Source organism: Centropristis striata, chromosome 16 (genome assembly GCF_030273125.1).
Source record: "Centropristis striata isolate RG_2023a ecotype Rhode Island chromosome 16, C.striata_1.0, whole genome shotgun sequence".
Classification (NCBI taxonomy): domain Eukaryota; kingdom Metazoa; phylum Chordata; class Actinopteri; order Perciformes; family Serranidae; genus Centropristis; species Centropristis striata.
The window spans coordinates 13,987,488-14,012,131 of NC_081532.1; the positions used below are offsets into that span (position 1 = coordinate 13,987,488).

Genomic DNA, 24,644 nt, shown 5'->3' on the forward strand with positions numbered 1-24,644 from the left:
TGTTTGGTGGCACAAAGCAATTTCCCTTTAAGCTGTAAAGCAATTTTGCAAATTTCCCAGGGAATCTAACACGGTGGTACATGATGTAAAATGCACTGTAGTGTCTGGTTCCACAGCAATTCTCGTCAGTTATAGACTTGTTTGTTTGTGGTGATTTAACCAATAAAGTTATCACGCTACTAGTCGCACCTTCCATCAAGATAAATCTAATTATCAAGATGAATGTGCACTTTTATGGCTCTTATGGCAACCTTACCTGGTGCGGTGGTGTTGGCTGAGGGTCCGCTGGCAGGAGAGATGGGTCCGGAGCCAGATCGCGACTGCTGGGACTGAGTGGAGCCTGCGGGCGAGCCCACAGGGGAGGGAGAGGGCCCGCTCCTCTGGCTGGGGAGGTGGGGGGAGGCGTGAGGGGAGAAGGGGGACTGTCCCTGGTTGCCTGCCCCTCCCTGCTCCCCTTGGCTACTGCTGCTGCTGCTGGAGGAGCCGCCGACGCTGACGGCTGAGCCCAGACCGGCTTCTGTCCCGGTGGGAAGGTCATCAATCGAGCCGGACAGATCCTGGAACAGAAGAAAAGGTTTACAGTGAGTGTTTCTGATGCTCATCCAAGCATTTGATGAGAAGTGACATGTAGCAGGTGGCAAATTTATATGTGAGCTCAAGCAAAGACAACATTTTCTGGGTAAATATAATGTCATGACAAATCAGTACTATTGCAACTATTTCATCTTGGTTGAAATACAATTGTTCAGCTGAAAGACCAGGTTGTATAATCTGTAAAAGCCTCTTAAAAAAAAAAAAAAGAAGTAAAACACGAGCAAAGACGCACCAATTTTTACTATGTCTTTCTTAACGTGCTCCAGGTTAAAGGCTAAAAGTTTTCTCTGCACCCGCATGAGCAGCGTTTGACTTTTCAGTGACCTACTGTAATCACTGAGATAAAGTCTCTGCAGTCATGGTGGCAGTGGTTAATATGGCAGAGGAGCAAAAACATTACCCCCATAAGAAGACATTACTGTACGCTGGCTGCTGTGGTGAAAATGAATTGTAATGGGCTTTCATTCAGACCAAGGGTGAGTTCATATTACGGTTTTCATTCCCTGTGGTGAGCACAGAACTGTGTGTGTGTTTGTGTGTGTGTGTGTGTGTTCTTAGTAGGTATTCCCCCTCCTGAATTGATTCCAGGGAATCCCCACCAATATTGCTGACAGAATACTGAATGCTGTGTAAAAAGTGTGGCGTAGTAAGACAACAATGAAAGCTGGACGAGAGACAGTGGAAGAGGTAAAGAGAAGACCAGATGTGATGTGATGTGATGCAGTGTGATGGGCTGCCCCCTAACTACACATCACACACATTTGGACACACGCACACACATTCGCAGACAAGCGGCTGTGCCCCAGCTGTAGCTGAATATGGGGGAAGTCACCTGTAAGCGACCCCGGTTTCCTGGCTGGTGTCCGCTTGGGGAGGAAGGGGAAGAGTTGCGGGTGTGTGCCAGCTGATCCTCCCTGCTCTATCAGGCCTGTTGACCCTGTTCCACCTGAGTCCTGTGCAACCATTACTGTCAACAAATGATATGAGTCTGTCTGTCTGTCTGTCTGTCTGTGTATGTCAGCCAGAGCTTATATGGAGTCTCAAAATCAAAATAATTCAATTATACACCTATACATTTTGCATGTTTGTTGTAATGTGATTACAGAGTGATTCTACTGGAAGATCATATTTAACATACAAAAAAGAATGGTGAGATTGGTCAGATTCACCATAGACTGTATAAAAGATGTAAGTAGCCTACATTATGTTAGAGTGTGGGCCTGGTTGCTGAAACACGCCACCTGAAATGCACCCACCTGTCAATCAAAGCAGCCACGCCCTTAATTGCATAATTTTAAGCCTGAATATACAATAGACTGGTGAGTTTTATAAACATGAATCTCCTCACACTTGTCACGAACAGGGAAGTAAGCTACAAAGACCAATAAGAACACTGTGAGCATGAAGAAAACTCGCAAACACAAAAAAGTCTACTTTCTCATGGGGATATTTCTGAATTTACTGTTGAAATTCTGTCTTGATATTATAACAACGTGTCACTCGGGGACAGGCAAGTATAAAAAATGTATATGTAAATATATAAAATAATAATGTAATATGTATAAAAAAAGACTTTCATTTGTACCTTTCTGGTTTTGGCAGCCCACCCCAAAAAATGTTGAAAACCGATTACAACTCTTCCTGTGATTAAAGTTTTAATTTAAGCCGACCTCTGATTCCTTCTTCCTACTGACGTGTGTGGGCAATCGTGTGTGACGCTAGATTGAAATGTTCTGATAAGAGGTCTATATGAGGATTGACTCGCTTTTGGAGCCAGCCTCAAGTGGCCATTCAAGGAACTGCAGTTTTGCACTTCCACGTTGGCTTCGTTTTTCAGCCCCTGCAGTTGCTGCTTGCTCAGCACAAGTATGCATCAGTAATTTTGTCACATGTCTGGGCAGAAGTGAGGATGCTGGTAATATGGTGCTGGGAGTGTAAAAGCAGCCTCACCCTACTGTAAGAGGCCACTTCTCGTCAAATTAAAAGAATGAATATTGGCGAAACATTTCAGTCCAAACTGTCTGTCTGCCAAACCCTGCATGTCTTGAATGCATTGGCTGTGACTACAAATATGGCATTTGTTTTAAATTTATGCAGCTCTGTCACACAGTCAAATCATTGTCAACATTGTACTTTTTCTCATTACCCTAGCACCATGTTATTTCATATAAAAAGTGCGACAGGCGTCCCCCATGTCTCTCTATCCATGCATGGCTTAGCTTGTGGAACAGACAACCAAGTCAGTGTGGCAGTCGGTCCATGGCTGCTTGTTTTGGTTAATGCGATCTCGGCGGTGACACACAAAGCCTTTGTTTTCCATCATGCTGCTGTGAGTGCCCACACGCTCTGCCAGCCTGCCAGTCTGTCGCCTGGCATTATCTACCCTCGCTCGACTGAGCACATGGGGCACTCGCTCTACTCTCTCTCTCTTTCTCACCCGTGGTACCACTCCCTGTCCCAGCCAATCGCATCACACTGTATTCTGAGCTCAGTGATGTAATGCGCTGCCCTGACCAATAGGGCTGAATGTTATTTGCAAGCGACGTGCTGCCCTAGGGTGCATGCCATTTGACACAGTGGGGTTACCATGAGAGCCGGTGTAACCATGATGATGGCTTTTCCAAAACACCAACAGCTAGCCCGACGTACAGCTAGGTTGTTAACCCACAGGCTAATTGTGTGAATGGATGGGAATAATTGCATTTCACCTAATTGGGTGCTGTTGCCAGCTTTTCCAGTGGCAGTTTAGGGGTGGGAGAATGCGTACCAGTAATTCGTTTAGAGGCTGTTAGGCTCATTTGGATTATACACACACTTGAACACAGCTGTGTGGCCCAAGACCAAAAAAAAGGAGCAGCATTATAATAACATGAAAGGTTGGGAAAGCTTAACACCCGTAGACTATAAAAATGTCAATTGTAAATACCCAATAAACCCATACTTATAACTTATGGTTGCTGAAACGCTACCATAAAAAAGCCATTTCACAATGCACCTGCAGTATAATGCATTTATCAACACATATACCTTCCTCCACATGTACACTTAATCCTTGTCAAGGGCCATGGAGCATTGTGTTACCTGGCTAACTGTCTGCTACATAGTCATGTGTAAAGAATCGAAGCCAGCCAGCGAGCCAGCTAACCAGCCAGGCAGGCACGCGGTCGGAGGATCCAAACGCCCAACAATCTGGGGCCCCAATCCAAAGTGGCCCAAATCCAATTTGTTTGGCTCGGGGCTGCAAATTGCTCTGTGCATTGAGTCTCCAAATAGCTGTCAACCACTCCCGGTTGGCGTCCTGTATCGCTTAATTCGCTCCTGGAGCATGTAATTGTCATAATAAGAAAAATATTGAGGTGATAATAACCAGTTACTTTGAGATGCCCCCCCCCCACGCCCGCCTCAAGACAGACACACATACAGTCACATATATGCACATAATGGGCCGAGACTGCCATCTACACATTTCACACAACATTGGGGAGGCAGCCGCTTGTGACCCTTCACCTCGCTGGTGTTGGCGCCTGCCTGCACTCTCTCGTTCAGTGTGTGTGTGTATGTGTATGTGTGTGTGTGTGTGTGTGTATGTGACAGGCACACAGGGTGCTGTGCTGTCACTGCGAGACATGCTTGAGCACTGATGCGGCCGAGGGGACAGATGAAGCTACACACACAAACACACACACCATCCGTCCCTCACTCATACTACTGACCTGCTCTCACTCTCATAGACACACAGGCACACAGACACAGACACAGACACACACACACACACACACACACACACACACACACACACACAGACACACACACACACACACACACACACACACACACACACACACTCCAGCAGGGTATAAGGCATCAGTGTGAAGCAGGGAGCTGTCACATCCAGCAGACTGTGGGCCTTTTCCCCTGACCATGGTGCTGATGTTGTCTCCTCTCACCGCACACTGGGAATTAATCAAAGTTGCTATGGTAGAAGGCACCAAGCGTGTGTGTGTGTGTGTGTGTGTGTGTGTGTGTGTGTGAAAGTGGTTCTCTGTCTAGACAGGGAGGAGCCAATGACAGCAGCTTCCTGTGGGCTACAGGAAAGGAGTGCGACTGGAGAAACTAGCTACTTAACTCTCTCTGTCTCTTTCTTTCTCTCTCTCTCACACACACACACACACACACACATGCACACTCTTTCTCACATCGAGTATCTGTTTGTCTGTCTCTCTCTGTCTGCCCCAGTCAGAGGGATACTATGGCTGAGGGCTCTGCACCAGATGGCTAGCCAGCTAACTAGAGCCTGAAACACAAACTCGAACACAGCAACTGAGCACTGTGAGCGACATCACTCAAAAATAACCTCCCTTATGGTTCCAAACTGCACAGATCCAAAAGACTTTGTATTACAGCCTTTACAGCATGACAGAAATTATTCACCTCGTCATTTGATCGATAGCTTTCATTTATTTGATTACCATTTGACAATTATTTTTCTTCTTTTAAACAAAAATTAGTAGCTCCCTTATATAGTGACATTACCATGTTTATTCCATAACATGGAAAATGATCAGATTTTTACTACAAAAGAAAAATGTGTTATATCATTCAATGGGTTTATCTTTTCACTGGCTCAAAGGGTCAGTTCGCCCAAGTGATCTATTAATGCAAATTGTTTCCGTTTTATTTGTCCAAGTCATGAGATATCTGTCTCTCAGATTTCAGCCTCAGTTTGATGTGAGTGGGATTAGTTTCTTGTGCTCACAACATTCAAATATGACATTTTAAAAAATCAAAATCAAAATGTTTAAAAACACTGTGCCTATTACTGTGGATCAGCAGAGAACAGCTGTCAACAGTTTTCATGGGGACTATTTCTGTTTTTGCACAATCCATGTTGCTGCTCAATTTTTAAAATGTCATTTATCAATGCTGTGGGCACCACAGATGGAATCTCTGGCTGCAGAAATCACAGAGAAATATATCTCAAATCTCACAGAGTTTAAGGTTACTGATTTATAAATACACATACAGTACCAGTCAAAAGTTTGTACACACCTTCTCATTTAATGTTTTTTCTTTTTTTGTATTATTTTCGACATTGTAGATTAATACTGAAGACATCAAAGCTATGAAAGAACACATATGGAATTATGACAGCTTTGCACACTTCTGGCATTCTCTCACTCAGTTTCATGAGGTGATAACCTGGAATGATTTTTAATTAACAGATGCGCCTTGTCACAAGTAAATTTGTGGAATTGCTTGCCTTCTCAATGAGACCATCAAAGCAATAGGTGGCTACTTTGAAGAATCTCAAATATAAAACATATTCTGGTTTGTTTAACACTTTTTTTGTGTATAGAATTCCATGTGAGTGCCATCATAGTTTTGCTGTCTTATATTAATTCTATGTGCTGTCTTATAGTAATCTACAATGTAGAAAATATAATAAAAATAAAGAGAAAAATATTGAATGAGAATGTGTGTACACACTTTTGACTGGTTCTGTATATTTGTGGTTCCATCATGCTCAGGATACACCATACTCTAAGATAACTTAAAAGAAATCTTAAACTTCCTACAGTCTCACAGTAAAATGGATGGATTAGGGAAGGCTGACTGTCTCACCCGATCTCTCCTTTCTTATTTAAGGCCACAGATCTGCTCTGCCTCCCGTTGCACAGGAGTTGGTACAGCAGCAGGGAAGGTCAGAGGTCTGTGTAGGTGGCCTGTTGTACACAATGCATGTGCTGTACAAACATATACAAATTTATGGGCTCAGAATAGGCTCATATGTTTTGATGTAAGTACATTGAGAATTATTTGTTGCTGTAATTGTTCCATTTTGGCCATGAGCAGATCCTTTCTAAATGTGATTCAACAGTCAGCTGTTATCGTCTTTTTAGCACAAATTTTTCTCTTTTTCCTCTCATACAAGTCTGACTGCTGAAGCCTCATATGAGCTCTGCTGAAACATTGGAATTCATATTTAAACAGAATGAGGACTGTGGATTTTCACCCCCGTCTCTCATATTTTTTTTTGCATTGAATTGCATTATGAAAGGATGTCTTCATGTCATGAGGAACTATTACAACAACCAAAAACTCTTTCAGTGTACATTTAATCATGTCAATTCTGTTTGAGAAACATGTGATCCTATGCTTTAATTGCTTGGGAATGCCATCTTTAGGCATACATGGGCTAAAACAATTGAAAATATAGCTGTCCTCTCTTTTTGGATTATTTTTTGATAAGCCTGTCTTCCTTTTTGGGGTTGCTTTGCAGTGGAGGTGGTTGTTGCCAATGCTGGAGGAGGACATTTTTCTGCAGGATTTTCCACTGTTGAACCAGATTTAACCATCTAAAGGGACATTCACACCCATCTGCATTTTTTAAAACAGCCAATAGCAATGCCCTTTCTCTGAAATGACCTGTGATTGGCCAAATTCTACAGTCATGGGATACATTTTCTAAAGCATGAACAAAGAGCAGAGAGGAAGTGAAGTCTAGTTTTCTCTAAAACTACTTGTATTACAATACGCTGCTAAAAAGGATTTAATGGAATTTATGCCCAATTGCCCAGCTTTAATACTATTTTTCTACATAAACGTTGTGCATTATTGATGTTTTTACCAACGTGTATATGTATCCATATAGGAACTGTGTTTTCACAGGTCAAGAGTAAAACCATTATAATGTTACACATAACGACGATTACACTCCACTTCACTGTGGTACAGTATATACAGAAATAACACCTCAGTGGGCTCGGAGGGTAGTTTTAATCTCTGTTTCTCTTCTCTGGGTAAATATGATGATGTAAACTGTAATTAACTCAAACAGCTATCGTTTGTAGGCCTGAGGGACAGGTCTGCTCATGGCAGCACTGCACTCATTTATCGGCTCCGGCCGCTGTGTTTTCTATCTTTATGGTGCACTGGAGACTAAGAGGAAATGCTATTACACAAAGATGTTTTTTATCCTCCCCCCCTAACCGTCGATTGAGGCAAAATCCAAATGAAATGCCATGCAAATGAATCCAAATGGACTGCTGAACGTGTGCGTGTGTGTATGTGTGAAAGAGGGTTTTTAATGCGATGCCCCATGTAGAGCACCAACTGTAATTCCCTTCACTAAGTGCTATTAAGTACAGAAAGAAGAAGAGAACTGAGAAGGAGAGAGAGACTTAGTGAAGGGAGATTTAACACAACACCCACACCATAATTTCTTTTTTTGATGTCAATCAGCTGGAATGTCTACCAAGGCTGGAATGATGATGATAATTGGCGACGATGATGAGAATTGATAGAAATTATGACGATTTAAGCGCTACACTATAAAATACTGATCAAAATGTGCTTGCTAATGCACAGTACTGCACTGCTTTAATAATTCTATGTAGGAATGTGCGAACATGCCTTGACGGGGTATGTCTTTGCTAGATAATGTGTGTGTTTGTGTGCAAACCGGGACATGTATATGTATGAGCCCGTGTGTGTGCAGATAAGAGTTCTCGAGCAGAGTCAGAGCCACCTCCTGAGGGTCTTCGCCTTGTGCCTCCTCTCCTCACTGAGGATTTCACTCAGAGAGACTCCAAATGCAGGCAAGGGCACTCTTTGCAAACCAAGGGGAGATGTTTGGCATGCCTCAGGCTTGCCAGAAACCCATGTGGGCTTTAGGCTAGCACCCAGCAGGCACTCAATTATGCTAGCACGCCAACCCATGAACGTCTGTTATGCCACGAGTTTGGAGACTGAATGTTCCCATCCCAAGTCCTTAAAGTTTCCGATTGTCTCTCACTTAAGTCTAGTCAAGACTTCCACAGCCAACATAATGGCGTGCACACCGGAAAAAAAATATGAGATAGATATTTTCATACACCTGGCCAATCCAACAAGCCCTTTGTTTTAAGCAAACAGAGGCTTTTAGAGTGTTAAAAGTACTTTTTTCTTTTTTAAATTTTTACCATAGGTGGTCGGAGCAGGCATGGGCAAATAGACAAATTATGAGACAATGGGCCACTGGGCACAGGCATGCAAGACTTTACAGGTGTTTGTGTCACTTTATACTTATACTACAACTGTGGTTGTTTTGCCCCTTTTGATGTTATTTTGTGTCTCTTTGAAGTTGTTTTGTGTCTCATTGTGGTCTCTTTGTGTATCTTTGTAGTCCTTCTGTGTCTCTTTGACTTTGTTTTGTGTCTCCTTGTGGTCAATTTGAGCCTCTTTGTAGTCATTTTTTGTCTCTTTGAAGTTGTTTTGTGTCTCCTTGTGGTCAATTTGAGCCTCTTTGTAGTCATTTTTTGTCTCTTTGGAGTTGTTTTGTGTTTCCTTGTGGTCACTTTGAGTTAGGGGTGTGACAAGATTGAACTCGACGATATTTCTCTTCGCGCTAAAAATCAGTCTTGCAAGATTTGTGAGTTATCCAAACTTCTATTTGTGTCCTGTGGGGCAGTAAAATGAAAAGAAGAAGAGGAGGAGAAGGAGGGGAAGCAGACTTTGACTTTAACTTTGAGTATCTTTTTAGTACTTTTGTGTCTCTTCGTTGTTGTCTGCCTCTTCTCATAGTTATTGTGATTGTTTTTGTGGTCTCTTTGTGTCATTTTGTCTCTCCCTGGTTGGCATTTATCAGTTTCCGTGACATTTTTACACTGTGAGCAACCGAACCTGTGCCAAGGATACCTGTTCAGTAACACATCCATGTGAGCAGGAATTAAACCCCTAATGTGCCTACAGAGGCTTCTGCTGCTCTGCTAATGTGCTGCTCACGCTACACCTCCAGTGTCGACACGGTGTAAGCATGAAAATGAACAGTTGCTGTTCACTGCTCAGAGAAATAATTGCATGTAGACAGCGTTCATAGGAAACATTATATTAGGGAGCAAAATGCTTGTTTGAACAAACAGCAGTTCATGATTACAGAGGAACTATTTTGTGATTTGAACAACTCTCCGCACTATTTGGAAGGCTACATTGTCGAAGACAGTCTTTTTGCTCCGTCTCTGTTTTTGTTATCTGGAACAAAAGCAGCCTAAGAACAAACTGTTCAAGGCTTCCCAAAGTTGTGCAGAGGAGAGCCACAGCAGCACTGAAAAGCAATTGTGCTTTTCTTTTCAATTCTGCTCCTGCACACTTCACAAAGCCCAGACAATCTCTTGATAATACCGCGGCATCTCGATAAGAGGAAAAGAAAGCTCTCTCTGTTTTTCCACCACCAACACTGAGAGGGGAAAAAACTCCAGAGTGGTCCTGGAGTCAGATGTGAGGGTCAAACAGTTGTGTGGACACCTGACTTAGGATTCCAATAGATTCACTAAATCTGCTGATAATGCTAACAGTGACTCCAATGCTCTTGCAATTATTGCTTGTTGCAAGATAGGGGGCTCACTGAGTGATAACTGCCCCGGCTCTTAAGCTTCTCATAATGTGGAGATATGGGGCGGGCCACATTGAAAGGGACATTTGAGGCCCTATTACCCCTAAGCTGTTAAAGACGCCCAAATCTGGCACTGCTTGTCTCCAAACTGGAGGGATTAGTGTTGAGTTTCACTCCGATTCCCCCTGATAATATGCCAAGCTGTAGCGGCTAGGAGTGCTTAGCCAGTGGGCCCTATTCACTTAATGCCCCCCCACTGATTTCTGCACCAACAACAATGACGGCAAAGTGTCTCAAACAACCAACAACACCTTTAGGTGGCTAAATAAACACGGAGGTCTGCCCTCTTTGTGCGCCCAGGTATTGAAGTCGAAGACGCTACGCACTCTATCTCTACCCGCCCACCAGTCCGACCTTTCACACGGTTGACTTAGGTCATTGGTATTCAGCATAGAAGTGTGTATTTAAATTTGCTTTCATTTCACACGGAAGCTTTACAGAGGAGAGGAGACAGGCAGAGACTTATTGTTTGAGCTGTTGAAACTTTTTTTTTCATTAGTCCGCAAAGGTTCTTCACACTTAAGTTTTTAATGCACAAGCCGACCACTCACCGCCTCCCCTTACACAGACACAGACACACACACACACACACACACACACACACACACACACACAAACACACACACACAAACACGCTCACCCTATTTGTTCTGCACGTATTGGTTTCGCTAATGTTTTTATTTATGGCATTCCAGCATGACATCCTGCCATCCAGCCGCCCCCCAGCCCCCTCACCTCTCCACTCACCCAAGAGAGAACTGAAAAAATGACGCATGACATAAAGAGTACGAAAGAGTGTATATATGTGTGTGTGTGTGTGTGTGTAAGAGAGACAGAGAGAGAGAGAGAGAGAGAGAGAGAGAGAGAGAGAGAGAGAGAGAGAGAGAGATGGAAGGAGAGGAGCAAAATAAAGAAATAAATAAAGGGGCCCAAATTCCTCATTTCTAATTCAGCTGCTCGTTCAGCTTAACCTCTCTCTCCTCAGCAATTAAAGCGCACGCCACATCCTTCACGCTGCGTACAGCCGAGGCTAAATAATGCAGGGGGCATCCAGCACCCGCATCCTTTATCATCCCAAATGACAGCCATTTGCATATCTCCCCAGTCAATTAGAGCGCGGCGGAATAATCAGCCCATAATTGGGGGAGAGCGTCGGTAATCACCCGCCCTGGCACACCGACAGGGCCATTGGAGGAGCGAGGGGGGAGAGGTTGTGTGTGGGGTTGGATGTATGTGTGTGTATGTGTGCGTCAGGGAGACAGTCCACCCGACTGCAGCCTCTTCACTTCAAACTAACACGTCCAAACAACCAGTCTAACTTCTCTCTGGTTCCCTCTAACGCTCCCTGTCCTCCTCCTCTCCACTGCCCCTTTCTCCTCGCTAATTTGCATGTACCGGCTCCCTCAGTTTATTTGCCTCCAACACATTATTTCTATGTGATGTCTTTCATCAAAATGGGTCAGTAAAGGACTTTTAATGGCATAAAAACTGATACATGAATGACGGGTTTCATTCCAGGATGCCATTCATTCTCAAATGTTATCGAATGTTAATTGCTCGCCATTTAAAAAAACATGAATAATGACATCCTCTTCAGTGTTGCTGCTTTGTAAGCGAGATTCAAGGGTTCAAGATCACTAATGTCAATAATGAATTTGATTTTCATGCCAGCAATCACTGGATTGATGCAGTCTGTTGATTTATATCTGATTCTTTTTCTTTTGCAAAAGTAGGATAATTCTTCTTCACATGTAATGCAGTTTCCTTCCAAAATTTTGGATTTCCTACCAACAAAAACGACTGTGGAGCAACATGTTTTTTCCCTGACTGCTATTAAATTCAAACTCTGTTCCTTTTGTAATATAGCAAGAAAGCACAATGGCCATGAACAACGTGAGAAAGGCTGCACTGAGACACCAGTGGGAAAATCCCCTGCTTGTCCCCTTTAGATGCAGACAATCAAAGTCGTTTCATGGGAAGTTTTCTGGGCAGCTTTGAAGTGCAGAAGCTGCATAGCCTCTGTATTTCCTGCTGAAAGGGGAATGACCATTTTTGTGAAACAACATTTCCTTTAATACGCTGTAACCTCCCATTCCTCGGATGCTTTGGTGCTGTCCTCTGAACATGACAAATAAAAGGATGACTTGAGAGAGAAAAAGAAAGAGAGAGAGAAAGAGGGGTTGACAGTAATGGGTGCGGTGGAGGTTTGTGTGTGTGTGTGTGTGTGTGTGTGTGTGTGTGTGTGTAAAGGAACATCAGAGAAACCCAGGCAAGGTTAGTTCCCATCTGCAGCTCCATCCTTTTGTGTTTCCCCAGCTGCTTTCTTTTCCCTCTTGCCTTTGTATTTATTCTACCCAATCCAGTTCAATGTTAGCCAGCGCTGCCTCTGTGGTGTTTCAGGCCCACCGTCGCTTTGCAGAGATGAAACGTGTGCCATTCACTTCTCCTTGATAGAAGTGGCAAGAAATAAAGAAAGGAAGTTAGAGCTTGGAAGGAGGGGATGGGGAGGGATGCAAGGACAGCACAGGGGATGATAGTGATGATTTGTTTCGATTTAACCTCCACATAGGACTTCAGTCTATTGCAGGTGAGGGGCAGACGAGACTAACCTGAGAGTTTTAACACAAACAAAAAAGGGCTTCTTTTGAAGAGAAACGACTACAGAGTGGCAGCATCCTTAAAAATCTCTTCCTGTCCGCAGAGGGAGGAAACATAGATTTCCTTTTTTACTCTTTTTTTAAAGGGGGTGTCTTTCTCTGTTTAATCCCTCATCCCTTTACTCTCAGGGGATCTGTGGCATTTCCTGCCAGCCAGCCAGCCAGCCAGCCAGCCAGCCAGCCAGCCAGCCAGCCAGCCAGCCAGCCCCTGTGCAGCAGAGACTTATGCATCACTGTCAAAATGACTCTGATCAAAAGAAGGGAGGGCAGACGAGTGGGGGGGAGTCTGGTTTGAGGGTCTGGTTTGATCGGCACGATGCAAAACTCTTCCCCCCATTGGACGTGCCGCCTGTCAGTGAGTCAGCCTCAGTAATCCATCAGCCACCGCCGCTGATCAATAATGTGATTGGTAGAATTACGAGAGATATCTGGCTGTGGTCTGTGTATCTGAGTTACTGCGCTGTTAAATTAACGCCTGGATCTGAATCTGTCTTTCACCTGCAGGATGCATTGAATCAGAAAGCCTGATCTCTGATCACCTGCCAGTCATTTGTTTCTGAGATTGTATTTTAATAACGTGGCGTCATGTGATTACGGGAATTTAATACCCATATTTTGTTTTATAGACTGCATTTTCAGAGGATTTTTAAAAATTTCTCCTGAAGCATCTGAGCGTCTGCTTGTTAAGTAATTAGATGATCACCTCCATAAGGACCCCAAATTACAGAGATGCTGACCCACATGGGACTACGAGGTGCCCTGTGTTTGGTGAAACACAGTCAATATGGGATTTGCACTGGAAACTTAATTAAGATTAAGAAAAGTTAAAACTTCTAAAATGATTGTAAATAAGAGGAGGGCCTGAGGTGATGTGTATTTCGCTAGTGATGATGATTTTAAGTATCAAAGAGCTACTTCCCAATTCAGTTTTCCTTCATTTCCTTCTCTAACTACTCTAGAATGAAAGTAATTATTATTATCTGGGCCTTTTGCACTCTAAGAAGTTAATCATCTCCTCTATATACAATAGAAAAATATATATTGCTGTTTATGTATTTACTGTTTTAAGTGTTAATCCTTTTTAAAAATATTTCTTCTTGCTTAAATTGTTAATACTGTTATATTTCTTGGTAATACTGCTGGTTTGTATTTTATTGATGCTTCTTTCTATTTTTGCTATACACGTTTTGCTGCTGTAACACTGGAAATGTTCCTGTTGTGGGACTAATAAAGGAATATCTTATCTCATCTCATGTTATCTTTATAAGTGACTAATTTGAGTGGATGGTAATATGAAAATGCATTTACAGAAATGATAAATAATGCTTGGGATGATTAAAAAATGATGATAGTTGATAGATGATAATGATAGCTCCTTAGTTTAACATTTATTTTAGTTTGCGTCTTATTTTTTGTAGCTATTTATTTTATTTTTATTTCTTCTTCCTTTGTATGTGCTCATTTCTATAATAATGTATAATGTATAATAATGTAAAAAACATGTTTATTGTTGTTTAAGGAATCAGCCATCTGAGTAACTTTGCAAAGTCATATATGTGCAAAATCCAGATAAAAAAAACAACTTTATCTGCCACCATATGAGTAGGTCAGGCTCTAACTGTTTACATTCTAAATATGCAAATACTTATAATTAATTATTATGTAAAGTAATTGATGACATCATTAGAAGATTCTAGCAAATTGTGTTATCTGATATCCAAAGAAAAAAGTTGTCATTGCCTGGAGCTGACCTCTGACCTTTTAGCAGACTAGGTCAGTGTAATAGAAAAAATAATAAATAAAATAAATAAAACTGTGTAAATAATACATAATTATTCCACACATCTGTGGCTGTTTAAATGTAATTATTTAGAGGAATAGATAGGCAACGGGGGAGAGACAGTAGGCTGATGGAACAATAAAGAGACAATATGATTCTCATTTCAGGTTAATCAAATCATACAAGCTGGGTTACACATTACACACACACACACACACACACACACACTCACACACTGAAAGAGTCACGCAGAGAGGCAGCAGCCCTCTCAGGACAGGCCCCGGCGTCAACGTCAGCCCTCATTTCTGAGCGTTCAAACAAACTTTTTAGCAGTGAAAACAAATTGGGCTCACCATCAAAGAGACTTTTCAAAAAGCCATTTCTCTATGCCAGTTCAAAAGAACCCTGGTTGGTAAACAGGCATGGAGAATTCACAGCGCAAGATATTGTAGGAGGTACAAACGGCTGGAGCTTCACCACAACAAAGGCAGAGGAGAAGGAGTGGAGGGGTGTAATTCATCACACACTCAACAAAAGCAAGTGTGACTGACTGTCCATGACCAAAGAAACAAAACAAAACAAAACAAAAAAAACTTCTCCTTAATTGGAGAAGCTGTTGTTTTTTTTCTCATTTCAAACCCACTCTGTCTATTGTTTTTTTTTCATTCCTCCAATTTCTTGCTGCTCAGTGTGCCTGGATGCCCTTGCCCTCTCCTCCTCCTCTTTCTTTTTTCCCTCTTCCCCTTGCCTCCCTCCCACTCCCCCTGTTTCTTCATTAAAACAATTCACCGTGAGTTATTCTGGCCTCCATCTTAAATGAGAAGACAGACGGTTGCTGCGGGAAGAGAGACGTGGAATGAAGGGAGAGGATGCGAAAGAAAAAGGGGCAAAGGGAGAAGAATCGGGGAGGTTGGGAGGAGAAAAAAAACAACAACCTTTGGGTCTTTCATGGCTTGTGAGATTTCTTAACAAACAGACAGGCAGGCAGACAGAAGGCCTTGCTCCACATACCATCCGTCCATCCACCTCGGGCAAAATCTCATTTGTCGAGGATTCAGCTAAAGACCAGAGGATAGAGAGACGGAGAGATCGACCGAGAGCAGCAGCGGCAGACTCCAGCCCACCCCTCCGTCGGGCCGTCATTAGCTATGCACAAGACAAACTGCTGACACAAAGTCACACAGCGTGCTGAGCAGGGACTTGTAGGCAGGCAGGAGGAATCCATCCCTCCGTCCCTCCACCTGTCTATTGACATCCCTGGCTCTCCCTCGTCCGCCTCCGGTTTTTGCAATTACAATCAAACGGCAGCATCCAGGCCCCGGAGCACTGACTGACGGCTTGGATTAACCGAGATGTGGAGAGGCCTTGGGATGCTGTGTGTGTGTTTGTGTGTGTGCCTGTCAGCCAGTCTTCTGTTCATCTACGTGTGGATGCTACATTACTTTGTATGTGCAGCTTGTTTCAGTGTCAGAATTGATGTTTGAGTTTCTGTGTCTCTTCCTGTCTTATCGGTTGATTCTGTCGGTACATTTGTGTGTGCACAGTATTAATGTGTAGCGCAGGTCTGTCTGTGTAAATGACGGGGAAGGCGTATGTATGGGGTGGTGCATTAGCATGAAAACGAGTGTGAGTAACAATGCAATTACGCATTTCAATTAAATCCCACTGTGTGGATCATTTGTTTCTGTTGGCTGGATTTGGGAAATGTATCATCAACTGATTATTTTAGGGAACGCACATGACTGCAAAGACTGATAGATATTCATGTGTGATTTTCAGCAGCATCTGAACAATTACGGACAATTAAAGAGTGCACTTAGATATGATTTGCAAAATAATAGACTTTCCATTTGGCTGTAAGTGCTGTACAGTAATTTGCAGAAGAATCCACATTCTACATTCTAAAGAAATAAAGTAAGACGTGGAGAAATGTCATGAAAAGTGACAACACAAGCATATCTAAAAAAATTCAGGATATGGAAAGAAATCACAAAGCTGTCAGAAATAAAACAGAAGAAACACACACACATACAGCCTTTGAATTAACTTCACTGCTGCGCTGCCGCAATCGAGCAAGCCGCGTCAAACATGCAACCGAACAGAAAAAAGCGTCCCTCAGAGGGCAGCGAATAAAGTGCGGGGAACAAAAACACGTCAATCTGCTTTGTCCAAAAGAATTTGAGCTGCTCTGCTGCATCTTCTGTGGGATCGCTTCTTTAACTCTTCCTTGCTTGACACCGACGTCATCCATCAGAGATGACAAATGTGACATGACAGCTCTGCTTGGGAAGCTGCGGTGACTAAAGACAGAAAAGTACTTACAGCACAGTGTGTGACAAGCGGAAGTATGTCAATACAAGATATCAAAGTGTCCTGTAAGTCCCACCAAAAAAGGTCTATATGCTTAAACACGTACAACACGGGCAGTAAACTGCTTTGGTTGTCTTTATGAAGGCCAAAAATCCAATAAAGGTTATTTTAATCTTAAAAATGTGCCAAAGTTGAAATGTCGAATTAAATATTTAAAAAAAATGAATTTATCAAAATAATTCCACACGCCAGGCCCTACGACATCTGAAACAATAATTGTTGTTTTTTAAGAAATACAAAACTTTTTGCAAGGATTCAATCATGCTTTTGCTGCAGAGGTGTGCTCAATGACAGGTCATGTTTTAGTTTCTCTCTTAGAAAGCCAAAAAGTATTTTTGATTAAGTAATTCAACCTCCTGCTTGATGTGATCTGAGTTTTTTTCATGAAACAATTTGGCATCCCCAAATGACCTGTTCACAGAGGTGAGGACAAAGGAGACAGAATGTGGCACATGTCAGCTGAAACATTAAAAAAAAGTGTGAAGAATTCATCTTAATACCGTCTATAAACATGGCAACAACACACACTCATTCACATTCACCGTTCATATCAGTCAGCCCATCCAGTTTGCATATTCACGCTGTGATTTGAGATGGAAAGGCGTCCTGGATGCCCTCCCCCTACCCGGCCTGACGGAACAGAGACCAGCTTTCCAACCAGAACGTCCTCGCCGAGCTTGTGAGCCAATGGTCACCCCGGCTGTGTGTGCACGAGGGCGTGTGTGTGTGTGATGTAAGCACAGGGAAAGGAGAGGTGACAGCGGCGCGAGGCTGATCTAATAACAGGAGAAGATGAAACGCTGTCAGATGCCGTGGCGAGCAGCTCAAACGCCAGCAACGTTTGGTAAAACACACACGCGTCTCCTCCCAGACAGTCTCCTTCGCTCACACACTATCTCTCCCTCCCTCACGCACGCACACACACACGCACACACATTTCTGTGTGATAGACAGTTTCATAGTGTCGTAGATGAGGTGTTGGCCTATAAAAAGCAGTGCTGATATGATTTAATGGGCGAGTCTTATTATAAGACTGTCGCTGGGCCAGTGTAATCTGGCTAGCGCTCCAGGGCACAACGCTGAGACACATGCACTACAATACTCCACAGCAGATAATATTGCTATGTGCTACATTGCTATTATAAGATAGAACCATTTGCCACACTGATATGCCGTGTATAAGGCTGTCATTTGGGAACGAGTGATTTATGACTGTGAGGCATGAGAATAAAGACAGATTATTTTTATTCATGTGTCTTTAGAGGCCAACTTCATTTCTTTTTTGTTTGTACTGCACTTATTTTTATACGGAATCAAAGGGGAAAATCCGTGCAAAACACACATAACACCATATGGGCTTTGTGTTGTTTATATAAGCCCTGTAGAGTCTGGACCACCCACTCAAAAACTGCACAATGTCACTTTGACATTGATTCCGAATCTGCACTTAATAGAACAAGATCCCTCTGTTAGCTGTCTTCCAATTTTTGCTGGGACTAAATTGCTATTAATTATAAATAGCGGAGCAGCTGTCTTAAAATATATGACATATCTACTAGCGTATTAGACACTGAGGTGATATTGCCTCTCCTGCCACTTTTAATATCGGCACCCTGGCTCCAATCACGGCCTAATAATGGCTTCTCATTATGAGGTGTGTGTGCGTGTGTGTGTGCAGGGGAGGGAGGCTTCAATTTCACCACTTAAAAGCCACGGATGACACCTTGTAAAAAGTTAATTTCATTTTAGACATTTACGGAATAGGGCTGTAAATTTAAGCTCTCGTGGTGCGCCGTGAGGCTATCAGCTCTGATAATTCAGATATTGAATAATTAGAAGTAAGCAATTCATTATGTGTAGAAATGCAAAGCAGGTGTGGGGGAGAAAAAAAAAGTTTATTTGAGAGCAGTGAGAGAAAAGTGTCTGTTTTCACACGAGCTTGCTGTGGTGAAGTGTCGAGGTAGTTTTTGGTGGTCAGAGAGGGCCGTTGTTCCCTGGGTGTAATGCCGCAGTTGGACAGGAGATGGCGCTGTGCTTGATGTGAGCACATAAGAGCATGTGATCAAACTCACAACAGAAGAGGGGTGCGTTCAGGATCAGCCAACATTCCTGATTGTTTCATAATGTCATTCACACTGCTGACATGGACAGTTATTACAACAAATCGCACGCAGAAACACAATACCCTTATATGGACATGTGTCAGCAGAGTGTTTATGTTTTTATTTCATGTCATTCTATTATTCGCAGGGTATTCTCACAGATGTTTGTTGTCAAATTTATTTAGTATGCATCCAAAATTTTATAATGGGATTTTTTTTTTGTGACAGGGGGATTATATGAAGCTTGTAGTAAATCACTTAACATGATCTGTTTCAATTTTGTGTAAACACAAGCCGTGCACATCACAAGAGAAGGCATCCTCACACAGCGCCAGTCCACGGTCATTAAAAGACAAGAAGAAAATCTTTTTAAGAGTCTCCCATCTCCCTTTTTTCTGTCTCCCTTCCTTGTTCCCAAAGTCTTTCATTTCCCAGATTGTCCCTTTTTTTTACTGTAAAAAAAGAAAAGACGACGAGGAGACTTGCTGCCAGATCTATCTTTAAACTACTTTAATTTTTTTCTTTCTGCCAGATGAGATTGGTGAGAGGAGAGGAGGGCTTCCACCTGACTATATAACCCCCTCACACACAGACACACACACGCACACACACTCTGAGCTCTTCCTGTTACACCCTCCACCTCCTGCATCCAGCCACCCCCTCTCCTCTCCTCTCTCATGGCCTCTGTCTTAATTTCACAGGGGAATCATTTGACAGATATTGCCCTTGAAGAGGCAGCCTGCCTCGCCACTGAGAGCAATGGGGGGTTGAGGGGGGTGTGGGGGTGGGAAGAGGAGAATTGAGGGGGGTTTTGATGGAGGAGAGGAAGCGACAGAGAGTGAGAGTGATGGGGAGAATGAAAGAGGGGGAGAGGAGGAGGAGTGGAGGGTAAAAAGTTATTAAGTGGATGTGAAAATGCAGCGCAGCCAAAAAGGTTAAGTCTGGAATAGGAAATTAAAACTTGCATCGCTTTTGGCTTTAAATAGATTTGGTTTCATTACGGGCGCCAAGGCCAGTTAGAGTCAAATCCCTCCGGAGAGAGGGAGACAGAGGGGAGGAAGGAGAGAGAAGGAAGAGAGATGGTGACATGGGAAGGGAGGCAGGCAAAAGAATCGTGAACAATAGGAGAGAGGAAGGGAGGCAGACTATCATGCAGTTCACATTCATTTTCAATTTCCGCCTGTTTTTCCCCAAACCCCCTTCCACAGTCAAGCGAATACCAATTCTACATACCATTACTGATATAATACTTCGAATTTAAGTGGAATCCAAGGCTGCTGTGAAGCATGAATACAAAGAATGCGGCTGGCATTGGCTAACAGGTGTGTGAAAGGCTTATGACTATTTTTCTCAATCCCTCTGTTTTTATTTGGTGACTTGAGTTAATTTTTTGACCCTGGAACATATGAAACCTGTTCAGACCTGCCTTTTCAGCACCTTGCTTTTGTCAACTGAAATAATGAGGAAGCATGGCCTTTTCCAGCTTTGGCCTTGTGCTCCCTGTATCTTACAGATGCCTCATATACATTCAATTTACGTAGAGGACAAGATCATTTTTCCATTGTTAGACTTTTAAGCCTGCTCAACTGGCCTTGGCTTTAGTGGTTTGATGGGAGGACACATTTCATACCCACAGTTGCAGTGTAAACACACACAGAAGCACACACACCTGCACAGGTTACACAGCCTGACCCTCTCACAGCTCTGGTTATTGCCTCCGTGGTCTCCCAGGGCGGACAGAATAGAGAGGAGCGAGATAGATTGCAATGAAAATGTGAAAAAGGTGCTTGAATCAGAGTAGGGAGGGAAGATGTAGGACAGAAAGTGAAAGAAGGAAGAGGAAGCAAAAAAAAGCGTGATAAAGAAACAGAAAAATAGAGGAGACCTTGGGGGGAATGAAAGAATTAGAGAAGGACAGATAAACCAATAGATAAGGGATAAAATAGGAAAGTGTGTTTGTGTGTGTGTGTGTGTGTGTGTGTGTGTGTGTGTGTATGTAGAGAGAAAGAGAGAGGTTGTGCTCTCTTTAGAGATCTTTATCTTTTGCCACCTCTGGCCATGCAAGTAAGCAACAGCAGTAATGAAACACAAATCGGTGCATACATGAATAAATAAGATGGTTGAGGCATTTCAGTGCAATTTAAGTTGGTAATCGTTACAACCATTAAAGGTCAGCGACTAACTGAAGCCTGCTTGGGACTATCTCACCTAAAACAGATCACAAAACAGATGCTATCTGCAGATAAAGGGAATTCAGTTAAATTCTGTTAAATTTTTTGGGAACAATCAAACTTTAATTTCATAACAAAAATACACCTTGTTTTCATTTGAAGACACTAGACTTAAATATCTGCCTTATATAATTATGATAAGTTAAATTATTTTAAACACAGTTGGTGTACCTTTATTTACTAAATATCACACTATGCCCCAATTTACACCTGGTATTAACATCTGTATTTGAATATGTTATCTGGGAATAACACATGTTAATGCATAAACACCTGGAAGTGGTTTCGTTCATGCTGTGAACACATTTCCGCCAGGTCTAAATACATTCCGTTCAGTTTTGGCACATTTTTAAAGCTGCAATATTTTCATATTAAAACGCATTGATAATGTGTAATGGGAGTGTTTCAGACACAGCTGATCTACTGGGATTTTCATCCACAACCATCTTGAGCGTTCACAGAGAATGGTCAGAAAAAGAGGATGCTATATTTGGAAGAGCATGATCTCCAAAATTGGACTTAAGAGGATTGGAAAAATGTTGCCAGGTCTGAAGGGTCTCAAATTCTGCTGTGACATTCAGATGGAGGGGTCAGAACAACACGAAAGCATGGATCCGTCCTTCACTGTATCAACAGTTCTGGCTGGTTGTGGTGTAATGGTGTGGGAGATGTTTTTTTGGTACACTTTGGGGACTTTTATACCAAGTGAGCATCTTTTAAACACCACAGCATATCTGAGTATTGTTGCTGATGGTCTCCATCCCTATATAACCGTGTGTGCCCTTCTAACTTCTTATAGCTTACGCACAATGTCAGAAACCTCAAATCATCTCAAACTGGTTTCTTGAAAAGGACAATCAGTCCGTTTACATGACACTTGAAAAAAACAAATTTTTGCCTTAATCCAACTATAACTGGACAACTGAAATGTATGTAAACGTATTAGTCCGGCTAATGTCAGAGTTTTCCAACATCAATTAACACACCCAGATAATGCGATTGGAATTAGACTTTCGCTTGCATGTATGACAAGACAACGCATGTGTGCATGCTCCACCTTGCCAACCCCTGCGCTGGTGGGTGACCCCAGAACAAAAACATCCAAGAAAGCCGGTCGCAGTAGCAGGTCAGTAGCGACAGCATAAAGTGTGGAGGAGAATGGATGGAAAATGGATGGATGTAAAGTTAAGGTAAGTGTATCAGAAGTAACATAACAGAGAGACTGATAATGTCCTTACGAGTTGGTGAAGAACAAAAAATAAAAATAATGGAAAGAAAACATAAAAAAAAAATCAGCATCAACAGTAATCAATAATAATATTATGATTATCAGCTATAGTAAACCTTAGTCTAAATATAGCACTTCCACATGAACCAAGCCTTCATTATAAATAAAACACAGAGAGGGAAGAACGGAGACGATAAGCTCCAGCTCCAATGTGAAAGGAAGCCATTTTCTTTTTCTTCCACCGTCTTCCTGCCTGGCAGGGACAGCAAGCAACTGCATCTTCACTGCGAGAAAAAGAAAACTCTCCTCTCTGGCCTTCTCTCTCTCTCTTTCTGTCTCTCTCTCCCTGTGTCCCTCCCTCTCCCTCGCTGCTTCTGTACACCAGATTATGAAAATGAGTAGGAACCAGTGACCCCACAGCTTTCATTGCATATTCACAACGACACACACTGGATACTAATAAATAAAAAAGCAGAGACTGAGTATGTGTGAGTGGGGGGACATTATAAGACACAACACACTCTAGCAGAAGAGCCACTATCCCCCCCCACCCACATGTTTGTCTGATGAGAGAAAAAAATAGAAACATAGGAGATAGGAGAATAGTCCTCCGAAGCTAAAACAGAGACACTGTCGTCTTAATACCAGAAGCAATTTACTATTCATCCTCTCCAAAGAATAGGCAGTAAATACTTGATGAGAACGATGCATGCAAATCTAGCAGCAGCAGTGCATAGCTCAACTAAAGCGTAACACACACACCTTATTGTTTCAGGGTGTGAAATAAATGGCTCACTAAGATGCAATACAGCCGTGAATGTAGCCACGGCTGTCATGCAATTAAAGATGTGTTAAGTATTTGTGTTCACAGGAGTCCATGTGTGCCTGTATATTAGGTTGCAGGAGTGTATTTGTGCAAGTGTGAGCGCTCTCTCTCTCTGTCTGTCTCCTCACGGTGTTGTCAGTGAGGCGTCTCTGTGGCGTGCTGCTGGGGTAGCCAGCTACGGTGGCTCATTGGCAAACATGAGCCGTGCTGCTGTAAAAAACGCTCTCTCCAGACAGGAGGGAGAAGAGAGGGTATTACCTTGTTGCACAAGGGTCGAGCGGACAGTTTCTGTGTGAGCGAGTGTCAGAGAGTGAGGGAGAAAGAGAGAGAGAGAGAGAGAGAGAGAGAGAGGGAGAAAGGTGCTGAGACAGACAGAGAGTGAAAAAGAAGAGCTGACAGCAGCAGCAGCCATCACAGTGAACACCGTGAACGACAGTAACACATAATTTCTGTGAATGACATTTCTTTTCAAACTTCCACCTGACGGACTGACCAACTGATAGACTCACACTTTACACTGCTCCTGAGAAACTAAACTTTTCTTCAATGTTCTGCTATGCATGACGTTAGCCACATATTAGCCTGGGGGAGCTTATATGGGATGTATGGCGACGCTAGCTTGCTAGCTAGGTGGTAGCTACAGTACATGGGTGGATTATGAGACAATAAGGCCCCTGGGCACAGATATGTAAAAGAGCAAGACACACAGAATTAATAGTTGTTCAGTCTGTTTTTGTTGCTGTTTGTGTCTCTTTAGAGTCGTTACGCATCTCTCTGTGATTTTGTGTCTCTTTGTGGTCATTTTGTGTCTCTTTTTAGTTGTTTTGTTCCATTTGTGTTTCAGCTTTTGTCAGTGGTTGCCCCCTTTGTGTAGTTATTTTGTGTCATATTATTTGTCTCTGTAATTGTTCAGCTCCTTTAATAGTTGTTGTGAGTTTTCTTTTGCATCTTTGTAGCTCTTTTACCTCTCTTTGTAGCTGTTTTGGTCTCTCTGTAGTCTCTTTCAGTTTCTTTGTCATTGTTTTGGGCTCTTTGTAGTCTTTTTTAATCTTTTTGTAATTATTTTGGTGTCTTTGTAGTCTTTGTAAATCTCTGTAGTTTTTTGATCCCTTTGTCATAGTTTTGTGTCCATTTGTAATTGTTCTTTGCTTCTTAGTGGTAATTTTGAGTCTCTTCCTGGTTGGTATGTGTCTCTTTGAGTGACATTTTGCAGATGTGCCGAATCGACACGTTCAGTAATCAATCTCTGGGCACCTAGCCTACTTGACCAGTCTACACTGAAGCGTGTAATCAAACTCAAATTTGAGATTACTTTTGGAAGTATTTTTGGAACATACACCAGACCTTTTTCACAACAAACATTTTGAATTGGCATAGAATGAAAAGCGAAGGTGTTCCTGATAACATCAATGATGGCTTTGTTCTA

General features: G+C 42.5%; 1 protein-coding gene across 1 annotated transcript in view; it reads right to left on the minus strand.

Annotated features, from left to right (window-relative positions):
- Positions 1-24,644, minus strand: part of LOC131988057 (AT-rich interactive domain-containing protein 1B-like) — a 147,463-nt gene that overhangs the window by 64,882 nt on the left and 57,937 nt on the right. The window contains exon 3 of the mRNA XM_059353062.1: positions 257-557. The gene's annotated coding sequence lies outside the window, so the exon portion shown is untranslated. The remainder of the gene's footprint in view (positions 1-256; positions 558-24,644) is intronic.